The sequence below is a fragment of the Rhyacophila brunnea genome, unplaced genomic scaffold, assembly GCF_057557595.1.
Source record: "Rhyacophila brunnea isolate RB1 unplaced genomic scaffold, BYU_Rbru_1.0 scaffold_16, whole genome shotgun sequence".
Classification (NCBI taxonomy): domain Eukaryota; kingdom Metazoa; phylum Arthropoda; class Insecta; order Trichoptera; family Rhyacophilidae; genus Rhyacophila; species Rhyacophila brunnea.
Window position 1 is genome coordinate 2,987,352 of NW_028232816.1, and position 12,510 is coordinate 2,999,861.

Sequence of the window (12,510 nt, forward strand, 5' to 3'; positions counted from 1 at the left end):
GTCATCCAGCACAACGTTTACGAAGAAGTCACGAAAAAATCTTTCACACAATACATTGGTGCCGTGTTGATTGATACTAATTACTATATTAAAATAATTGTTCAATAAATGTTTATAAAAATGTTATAATCATCATTCGATTACACCGTATTAAAAATATGTACTCAATGATCGTATTATTTTGTTTCTAAGAAAAAAAACTAAAATCATTATTTATAAACAGTGACGTCGATATACATCCAAATAAATATTTCACAAAACACCCTTTTTTATTTTATTTTTTTAAATTTAACCAGAGCATTGGAGCAGACCCTTTTTGAGTTGCTCCGCTCCAGCTCTACTCCGGGACCTAATACTTGCTCCAGCTCCGCTCCAGCTCCGCTCCAGGGTCTCCTCCGCCCCGGGTTAACAGTTTTAACATGTGTTATATGCATACAAATGAGCAGTTTTGAAATAAGGTTTATTTTATATTATTCGCACTGTTCATTATTCATTCTATTAAACAAACTGACAGCAAATCGTCTTTCATTATCTGCCTCTTCTGTCAAAAAAGTGAGGTTATTCATCACTCGGCAGTGTTGCCATATTTCAAATAATTCCAGTGTTGCAAAGTGTCAAATACAATATTTTCATCGGATTATAGGATGACAATTTAAGAATAAATAAAAACATCTGGAGCAGTGGAGCACTGCAAATTTTCGGTGCTCCGACTTCGCTCCTACTCCGGGTAAAACCCCATTGCTCCACTGCTCCGTGCTCATGCTCCGAGCTCCGCTCCAACGCTCTGCTTTTAACACTACAATAGGCCATGGGACCCAATTACGTATAGTAGAACCTCGATAGAACGGACAAAATATCCGGTAAAATGTGAAAATTATTATTATTAAAAACATCTTGTTAATGTTATACATGTTGAAATACAAGTGAAAATAATGTTTTGCGCGTGATAATCATGTTATACTTATCGTAGACTGAACATAGCACTGGCGTTTGCAATGCTGGCCGCTAATTCACACAGCTGCATAGCAGTTTAACTTATTGGGAATCGAACGAGGCACCTATGTGATGAGAAGTAAAAGCCTTGAGGATTGGACTACAAGGATATTATCATTATCATCGTTTTTTCTCTACAATGCGTGACCATGGTCATGGTCTCCCCCAGGAACTTTTCAAATCTCCTGTAGCGTATTTCAGCCATCTCAGTTTTGGTCATCGAAACCTTCTTTTGACCTTATGGGACGTAAACACTTTGCTGGTAACTCCTCAGTCATCTAGGAATTATATTATGTGCATGGTCAATAGTGCGCAATCATTCAATAATTCAAAATTTAATATTTCATGTAAGGTTGTTGATTTAGATAGGGGATTAAAGAATACTAACTAACAATACTTCAATTACACTTAAGGTTGTACCTCAGTTGAGGCACGGTCTAAAAAGATCGTGGCTAGGCGATGCGCGGATTGCGGGTCGCTGGTGCAAATGACGCATGCCAAACGAAATATAATTTGTCACATACGTCCATTTTATGTTATGTTTATTGTTTTATTAGTAACAATAATAATATATTCATTGACATGTTTTCTTTTTAAAGTAAATGGGCAACGTTTTTAGTCATCTTAACACGATTTAAGAATTAATACGCCCGTCGCCATCACGAAACAAAGTGACGTGTTTCCAGCTCGACGTTCTCTCTCAGAATGCGAGCGAGTCCAAAATTTCGTCGCGCCTATAGTTGAAAATTATTTGCCGTTTCACTGATGTATCGCCTTAACACTGTGCTCAGACTTTTGATAAAAAATGTTGACCTTCACTCTCACGATCATTTAAAATTATACCTGAAGATATACGTAATCATCACTCGGCCTTGCTTTTGCGTTAAACATACGGTGGCATCAAAAGGTGAATTTTTGGTTAGAATGATTGAAGTTAGGTACGTCAAGAGTTGTTGGGATATTTTTTGAATCATATGTTTTGATTAACAAACATTTCGTGGTTATCCTACTCTAATAATATCTCACTGACATATGCACACAATTTAACATATCTATCACTTCAAAGAAATTACCTCTCCCTCAAAACAACATCATCCAAATCAATATATTAGTAAAATTGATTTGAAAAAAAACCTACTATCGTTTACATGCTTGGCTTAGACAGTGGCGTCCCGTGGGGGTAGGCAGATTGAGCGTTGCTTGGGGGCGGCAGTTACTCGAAGGGTGGCAAATCGATTATAATCATTAGGTATATATATATAAATATCTACCTAAACTTATTTACACCCACAGTGGCCGGGCGGCTTAAGCGTTGGACTATCACGCCGTGGGTCTCAGGTTCGAATCCTGGGTCTGGCAAGTACACATATTGTTTTTCAATTTATGTGTGAGTCAGGGTATTGACCTAATAGGTTGAGCAAGTGGCTGACATCCATTTCTCGTAAAAAACAATATCTGTTAATACAAAAATATACTATGTGGAGGCCCATATGATCCTATTAGGATCGGACATGGTCGGAAAAACTTAATAATGATGGAAATATATTTCCATTAAAAAAGCATTTCACTGGTTGGAAACAAAATGTATTAATCAACATACAAGGTTTAACAGGACTGTATTTTTTGTCGGGTTCGCGATGTCTAGTTTACTTCCGTTGTCCTTGGATGTCAGTCCTTGATGACCAGCAATGAGACGTGCAGATTTTTGAATTATATGTAGGTACATACTTGCCTAATTTAAAATTTATCCAAATATTTTTGCCAGTCACTCGCGAGTTTCGGAAGTTGCCAGGTGTATTTTTAAATGTATCTGAAGTCGTAGACACGCAATATTGTCTATTGAAGCAGAGATGGTATTTAAATTAGATTTAGTGGTATATATTTTGTCGGTTATGTATCTATACAATACATTTATTAGGTATTTTAGTCATGAAAGTATAATGAAAAATAGTGTATAAATAATGGGGTGGCATTTTGGCGCTGCCTAGGGGCGGCAGTTTGTCTAGGGACGTCACTGGGCTTAGAATTCAGTGATGCACAAACCGCGGTCCAAAATGGCATTTGTTGCGGCCCAACATAACAAGTACTTCTTCATCACCAATATGTAACTATGCTCTCGTGATGCAGTGCGCAAGGTGCTGGCCTTCCATCCGGGAGCTCTGGGTTCGATCCGGTGAGGAAACAATATATTTATGTGGTTTTCTCAAAGTCTGGGTGTTTGGTTAAGGACGTGGTTATTAATAATAAAAAAAATGTAATGAAGTATAAAATTTTAAATAATAAAATGTACATCTCTATAATAATATATAATTATTTTTCATCACTTTTACCCACTGCGTCCAGTGAAAAATTAGAAAATGGTTAAATTGGCCATTTGTTCAAATAGCTTGTGCACCACTGGTTTAGATCTAGTCTCCTAGTTTACTCTTAGGCCATCCACTTACGTGAATACTCAAAAAATACGATACTGAATCTCCAGTATCTAGCTACTTATTTCAATGGCGGATTGCTGACGGCAAGACTGGAATCTCTCAGTTTCAAAATGTCCGCGACCGAAACCGAAGAGACGCGACATGCTAGTCTTCCAGTCTTTCAGTTTCCAGTCACCGATAAAACAGTGGTACCAACTTAGACTATAGATACATCTAGACGCCACCCATTGCATATCTAAATGAAGCTACGTGCCGTGCGTTTGGATTGTGGGCGAGCGAACGCATTCGTATACAAATGTTTGAGACCATAGACCATTTCGCTAGTGTTCGCACGAGACGCTCAGAATTAAAATATAATTTTCAATTTTTTTTACGTTATATAGTATTTTTATGCGGTCAAAATGGAACCATTAGGTAAAGCTATCCATAATTTAAGTTATTTTAAAGAAATACTAGGTCACTTCATATTAAAATATATAATAAAATACAAATAAATTATCACGAGCATGTATCAACTTACCTATGAAACATAATACCATCTTCTTGCTTATCAGTATGGCTACCATATTTTAATACAACACACAGAACCATCTTTTCTACTTAATTAACTAAAATTATTTACCACTGACTTTATGTTTAACACATGCGGCGACATCCCAGCAAATCATCTCACACATCTGTAAACTTTTTATCTTACTCTAGCCCGTGTCGCAGAGATTATATAAGGATGCCGAATACTTTCTCACTTGCACTTATGCATAGTTTTTGTTCAGGCCTTGGGTACCTACCAATATCAGTAGATTCAATGAAAAATCATATTTTCTTACCAAAATTAGGAGCACTGAACTGAACTAAACAAGCAATAACAAGTCAAGACGTCAAAAGGTAAATATAGGCGAACAGATTTTTAATTTAAAATGTGCGGCAGATGTTAAGAAATACTCCTGCCTATATAATTACAGGCTGCCAGAATTTTCCCGTAAAGATATTACGGAAAAAGCTTAGAATGAAGTAGGAAAGACAGTTGACAGTTTGACAGTTTGAGGTTATGAGATTATTAGGTTTCAGTAGCGCCGTATGCGAAGCATCAGTCACTGGCCAGTTTATGAGTTCCATCACCAACCAGTTCGTTAGATTTTAGTTTCTGCGTGAGCGGGTGGCCTTAGGCTCAAAGAAACCTAAAATAAAGTTATACAAAACCAATATTGACCGATGAATCGGAATGCTGGGCATTATCAAAGATGTGAGAGAAAATTGGGCATCTTTGAAATAAAGATAGGTACTTACTGAAAAGGGTCTTTGGAACCATATGCGAGGAATTAAGAACCATGAATTATACGCATCGTACGATGATCCCCTGTTGTCTGACACGTAAAGGATATAACATACACAACTACTAATGATACTTCTCCTAAACAGGCCAGAAGGAAATAATACGATGATTGAGATGATGGTTGGACTGCAACTGCATTAACAATGGTTGAATCAATATGATCAGCACATGATCGCCACAATGAAAGGAGATTTTTGGCAACTCTTGTAATTCACCATCCTCAGTAACAAGGGAAAGGAATTAAATGCTGTTACAACGCTTAACATTGATTACCTACTGACCATGTTTAGGAAAAAGGGCGTAACCCTCACACAACAAATTTTACAGGAAAGACAAAAAACGTTTTTTTGAGTGATTTTAGTTTAATATATTTTTTTAAATAGGCACAGACATTGGGTGTATGATGATTGATGATTTGGTGTAATATATTTTCGATCTAATAATATTTAAAGAAGTTATTACAGAAAAATCTTTAGAATTGAGGGTAAATGCTTTTCTCCATAAATTAAAACTTAATTAATCTCAATTAACTCAACCTGAATTTAGATAATAATTCGACATTTGCGGCTTACTTCCTTTTTATAGAACGTGTATTAATTTAGTTGTATACATTGTTGATGTCTAATAAAAGCACTTATTCGACTCACTTACAAATCGAGGGTTACGTCGTTTTTCCTAAATACAGTCGCTATATATGAACAAAGGTTGGCGGAATATACTAGTTTTTAATAGCTAAATACTTTATTATTTTAATATAATCTTTTTTAAACATTGATTGTTTATTATATTATACAGGTATTTAAGCTGAATGAGATAAATAATTATAATACCTGATTCGTAACATTCCACCGTCATTATTCACGGGCCCGTATATGAAATAGTTATGTCAAAACTGTCAACCAGTTAAACTGTCAGACCTCACAGCCATTGCCATGGGCTTACTGCAATATCTATGACAATCACACTCATTGTAAAACTGTCAACCAGTTGACTTCATTATTAAGTAAATGTATCTATACGACTCACATCCGCATCCGCTTCATTCATTCATTCAATCCCTGCCCAAAATTTGAAAAAAGAACCTTGACAAATTCTTTTTCTTTCGACCATGTCCGATTCTAATAGGATCATTTGAGCTTCCACACAGAGTAGAGGTTTGTAATAACAGATTTTGTTTTTTTACGAGAAATGGATGTCAGCCACTTGCTCAACCTATTAGGTCCATAACCTGACCCACACACAAATTGAAAAACAATATGTGTACCTACTTGCCAGACCCCGGATTCAGAACCCAGAATAGTCACAAATAGTCAAGACCAAATTGTTCTTATTCTCTCGATGTAGTGCTGTCTTCAATTGAAGGTTTGCGACCAAATTGCAGTAGGTACCTACATCTCGCTAATTCGGTGCAGTTGTATCCAGCGGTGTTTTTCTTTGACGGTAATGACGCAACCAAATCATCAAAAAAGTTAAAAGGGGGTCAGTTCAAACGAGTTGAAAATAATAAATTATAACAACATCTATAAAAGATGGATATTTCATAAACACTTAATTGGCGTTTTTGTAATAATGTCGATTTAACAGAAAAAAACGCTCTTGTGGGGCTAGGCAAATCATTCGTTGCTGCGAGAGATCAAATTGAAGCAAAAAATTCGAATATTACATAATATTAAATACCAATCTACATATTTGATGATTCGGTTAACGTGATTTTTTTTTTCGCCTGTGGCGCTAACGTATCGTCCTGCCTTAATACGAGGGTGGGTCAATAATTCCTTAGAAAAAAGCATTAAAACAGTTTTTATTTTTGTATTTTTTTTTTATTTCTCAACATAATCTCCTTGGAGCTCAATACACTTGGTTAGACGTTTCTCAATTTTTTTTAAACCGTCAGAAAAATAAGTTTTCGGAAGGTCCTCAAAATAAGCATTTGTCCGATCGATGACTTTTTCATTTGAAAAAAAAACGTTGTCCACCTAGCCATTTTTTTAAGTTTGGGAAAAGGAAAAAGTCACTGGGGGCTAAATCTGGCGAATACGGTGGGTGGTCGACCAATTCGAACTTCAATTCTTCAATTTTAGCCATTGATCGTAAACATGTGTGAACACGGGCATTGTCCTGATGAAAGAGGATTTTTTTCCTGTTTAAATGACGCCGTTTTTCTTCAATTTCGTTTTTTAGCTGGTCCAATAAAAATGCATAATAATCCCCTGTTATTGTTTTTCCTTTTTCCAAATAGTCAACGAAAATAATTCCACGTGCATCCCAAAATACAGTAGCCATAACCTTACCAGCTGATTTTACGGTTTTCGCCTTCTTTGGACATGGTTCGCCTTTCGCAATCCACTGCTTTGACTGTTCTTTCGTCCCGGGAGTATAGTGGTGTATCCATGTTTCATCTACAGTTACAAAGCGACGAAAAAATTCATCCGGATTGCGTTGCATGAGCGACAACAGGGCTTTAGAGGCCACCACCCTATTGCGTTTATTGTCGACTGTGAGCAAACGCGGCACCCATCTTGCAGAAACTTTTTTCATGCCCAATTTGTCATGTAAAATAGAAATGACGCTACCTTTTGAGATCCCTGTAACCTCAATTATCTCACTCAACTTTAATCTTCGGTCACTTAACACCATATCGTGGATTTTATTGATCATTTCTGGTGTAGTCACCTCTACAGGACGTCCTGAGCGTGGTTCATCCTTTGTTGATGTACGACCACGTTTAAATTCATTTAACCAGTTATAAATAGTTGCAAGTGAAAGAGCAGATATGCCGTGAACTAAATCCAACTCATTTTTTATTTCCTTTGCTGTTAACCCTTTTATATTAAAATGTTTAATAACAGCTCTAAACTCAATTTTCTCCATTTTCCATTTTTCCATTTTCCACAAGCAATTTTTTTTTTAAATGTACGAGAAACACACAACAACCCGACCAATCTGATTGAAACTTCGCAGCATACTGAATCGGTAGTGCCGCTGCATGAAAACAATGACAAATTGGGCATGAAAAAAATTTCTGCAAGATGGGTGCCGCGTTTGCTCACAGTCGACAATAAACGCAATAGGGTGGTGGCCTCTAAAGCCCTGTTGTCACTCATGCAACGCAATCCGGATGAATTTTTTCGTCGCTTTGTGACTGTAGATGAAACATGGATACACCACTATACTCCCGAGACGAAAGAACAGTCAAAGCAGTGGATTGCAAAGGCGAACCATGTCCAAAGAAGGCGAAAACCGTAAAATCAGCTGGTAAGGTTATGGCTACTGTATTTTGGGATGCACGTGGAATTATTTTCGTTGACTATTTGGAAAAAGGAAAAACAATAACAGGGGATTATTATGCATCTTTATGGACCAGCTAAAAAACAAAATTGAAGAAAAACGGCCTCATTTAAACAGGAAAAAAATCCTCTTTCATCAGGACAATGCCCGTGTTCACACATGTTTACGATCAATGGCTAAAATTGAAGAATTGAAGTTCGAATTGGTCGACCACCCACCGTATTCGCCAGATTTAGCCCCCAGTGACTTTTTCCTTTTCCCAAACTTAAAAAAATGGCTAAGTGGACAACGTTTTTTTTCAAATGAAAAAGTCATCGATCGGACAAATGCTTATTTTGAGGACCTTCCGAAAACTTATTTTTCTGACGGTTTAAAAAAAATTGAGAAACGTCTAACCAAGTGTATTGAGCTCCAAGAAGATTATGTTGAGAAATAAAAAAAAATACAAAAATAAAAACTGTTTTAATGCTTTTTCTAAGGAATTATTGACCCACCCTCGTAATATCCTAAGCTTGCCGGCAACACCGAGTTAAGTCCCGTTTATTTGAGGCTTTCTAGCGATTATGAATGTAAAAATTAGGTATATAATTTGATTTATTATGGCGTATTGAAAATCTGTGCTATTAACATAATAGAGATAGGACAATTTCAATATTAAATTTAGATTTTTCCTGAAAGGTCATAGTTATATTTATCGTTGTTCTGTTTTGTCACTGTTCTGTTTTGTCATGGAACCGTTACCATCCTAGGCGGTATCTACGCAATTAGTTCGACCCTGTGTGCATCTTCATACTTCATTGATTGACATCCGCCTCGTGTAAGCAATGCTTTTGTATGTATTAGTAATTTATAAAGACTATTTTCACACAGCTATCTTCGTTTTGTGTATTGTTAGGTTTAAAAAAAATACATTCGTACGTAATGTGACCTTGTCTACTTATTGCCATCTCAGATCCGTGATCTGGAAATTAAATAATCAGTTATAAGAGAGGCCTGTGTAAAATTAGGCAATTCTGCTTTTAAATTTTAGTTTTCTTCCAGTTGCAGTTCTTCAGTTTTCCACTAAGCAGTGGCTTCGTCATGAAATGTAGAAATCTAAGCTTGAGCCTGCGCGCCCAGTACGACGATTAGCTGGTGCAATTATTCAACCGGACGGCCAACCACAAGAAATCCGTGTAGATTGCGTACTGTCTGGGTATGAACCCACCCACGATGGCAGCGCTGCTTAAGCGTCGGCCTATAGCGTCGTGGGTTCCAGGTTCGAATCCTGGGTCTGGTAAGTACACATATTGGTTTTCAATTTGTGTATGAGTCAGAGTATGGACCTAATAGGTTGAGCAAATGGCTGATATTCATTCCAGGACAACTTACTACTGTTGTAGGTATTACACTAAATGGAGGCTTATAAACAACACTGTACAACAAAATATATAAAGGGACCTCCACACATGTCAGCGCCTCAGGCTAAACTAAATTAAATGATTGAATGTTGATAAAGTTACCGAGGACCCATCGAAACAAACTCGTCCGGACCACACTCGGTTTTAATCGAGCGATTCACCAAACCCTATGTTTGATGTGAACTATCATCAGTTTTCTTACGCCTGGGATTCCTGGGAATATTTCAGGAGCTGTTACCAAGGCGACGTCGCCAGGCACACAAATGTGCAGTAACTGAGCTTAAATTTTGTGGGGTTACTGCGAAAAGCTCTCTCGAAATTATTTAATGGAGTAATTTCAATTTGAAAGATTGACATGCAATCTAAAATAAGGCATTATGCTATTTTTTGTACTTTATGTGCATTTTATCTGATATCGGACGACCATAGTTTTTTTCTAGCCTACTATATACCTACACATAATCCGTTATTAACTCTAAATAATTTTGGCAGCGAACTCATGATTTACTTATTTAATGAAACATGCCCATGGGAGAGAACATAGAGTTAGAGGGACAAATAAAAAAAATTTAAATAATATTTTATTTAAAAGATTTAACTGTTTTACCTACATATTTCTGACAAAATAACACTTACAGGTATTTAACCTTATAGTGGAATCCATAGTTCGTGAAACCAACATAAGAGGATGGGTAGATAATAGTACAACGCAGATGTGCGCTTATGCTGACGACATAGTAATTACAAGCAGATCCAAACAGAGGATGATCGACCATGGTGGCACTATGAAAATAAAAGCAGAAAACCCTGGGCTGCAAATAAACCAGTCAAAAATAAGTATATGGTCAGCACACGCGATCAGGTACCGCTGCAGAATATAGACATAATTAGGACAGCATGCATATGAAGGGGTGGACAAGTTCACGTATCTTGGATCCAGCCTAAATGCCCAAAATATGACAGCAGAGGAGATAAAAATCCGCCTTATCTCCGGGAACTGGCATGCCTGCAAGCGACTGGTGGTGTCGAAAATTCTAGGCCGAAGAAGTAAACTTCTAATATATAAAACAATTATAAGGCCAGTGGTCACTTATGACTGTGAGACTTGGTGCTTAACTCAAAACGAGGAAAATAAATTAGCTGTCTTCGAGCGCAAAATACTCTGAAAAATCTTTGGACCCACGTTGGATAATGGGAGCTACAGAATATAAATTGAACCACGTGTTGGAAGAGCTGATTGAACAGCAAACAATCATAAGATACCAGTGGCGACCGGTGAGTTATTTTACTGGGAGTTCACTTTTTTCACCTTTTGACTGCCGTAAAAAGGCCTTTGCCTTCATCAAAACTTCACCAAAAAATCAAAAAAAAAACTATTGAGAATATTATCATCAACAATGCCATTTATCAATTAATTCCAATAAAAAAAATAGGACGTCTACTAATGAGAAGCAGCATATTAAGGATTGGCTTACTTCAATAACAAATTAAGAAAATAGGTGACCTGATTTAATGTGGCTCTTCAAAGCAGTAACTCATCAAAATTGACATTATTTAAGCATGTAGCCGTGATATTTTACGATTTCCACCCTACCACGCATATTAAATCCCCCACAGAGCTAGTTTGGAGAGATATCATACTTGATAAACATTGTGAATTTAGTTATCAAACTGAAAAAAACTTGAAGTTTATTTTTAAATTGTACTTGCCTAAATTTGAGAAATGTTGTCAACATGTGCGGAAATTTAATATACGTACTTTGAAAAGAATTAATTTGTATAATAATATTGAATAAAAATTGTCAAACAATAATTGTACGTGTGATACGAGCTGTATTGTTTTAAAACCGAAGAAGCCGCATTCGGGCCGGGAGCGACTGAAACTGTCGCTCCGGAGCACGCAGAAAAAATATTTACATATTGCTAGTCCACGAGGCAGACGACGCTCTTTCTCATTGCAAAGAAATCAAACTGGGCGCTTAGGTCGAGCGATGTCGGTTATCGCTCCCATCAACAAATAATATTTAAAATAGCCGGTTAAAAACACATATTAGAATTTGTTTTTGTATATGAATTAATGACTACGGTAATAGATCAGAACACTTTTAATTAATCAAATATAAATGAAATACTTATTTTAAAAAATAAGTCTTTTCGCATAAATTGAGTGGGTGGGTGTCACCGCTCCAGCGCTCTCAAGGGAGCATCGCCACTGAAGATACTGTAAGTCCCAAAGACTACGATGGGCGGGATATAATATTGTGGAGAGTATGCCTGAAGTTAGAGCGCCAAGGATCATGACGACGTGGCTACCCCAACGGAAGAGACCCAGAGGCCGACCAAGAAGGAGATAGGCTGACGCCGTAGAAGAGGACTGGCTTCATATAGGAAGACCCGGTAACTGGAGTAGTGTGACGAGAGACCAGAGTGAGTGGAGAGCGGTTGTGGAGGAGGCCAAATCCCACCCCGGGATGTAGCGCCGTGGAAGAAGAATAACACTTACAGAAAGATGCCAGGCAGTGTGATTAAAAAGTAGGCAATATATTATGTCACTAAACGAATAAAATAACAAAGATCGACAAATTTGGATAATAATAATGTAAAGGTAGAATATTATTAAATATGTTAAGAACCATATTTTTCCTGGCAAAATTTATGGTTTTCCTGTTATAGTAATTAGATAAATTAAGATAATTTTATAATAAAATTTGATGTTATTATTTTGTACTTTAGTGCCTAGGTATTTTAAAAATTACAACATTTTTTTTATAACGATATCTAGCGGAAAACGGCACAACTATTAAATTTGTACAATAATGAATCGTTTCGATTTGTTTTTCTTTTCGCCGATGGCTGGCACGAATAATTTATTTATTTAGATTATTTAGAATGTGCCACAATGTGCAATTATAATTATTATTGTACATACATACTAATAGAAAACTGTAACAGAAAAAAGAACAAAATAAGTTAACAAAACAAAAATCTTAATGACAACTAATGAATATTATATTAAATGAATAGGTAACTGTTACGATAAAATTATTCTTCATTATAAACCATA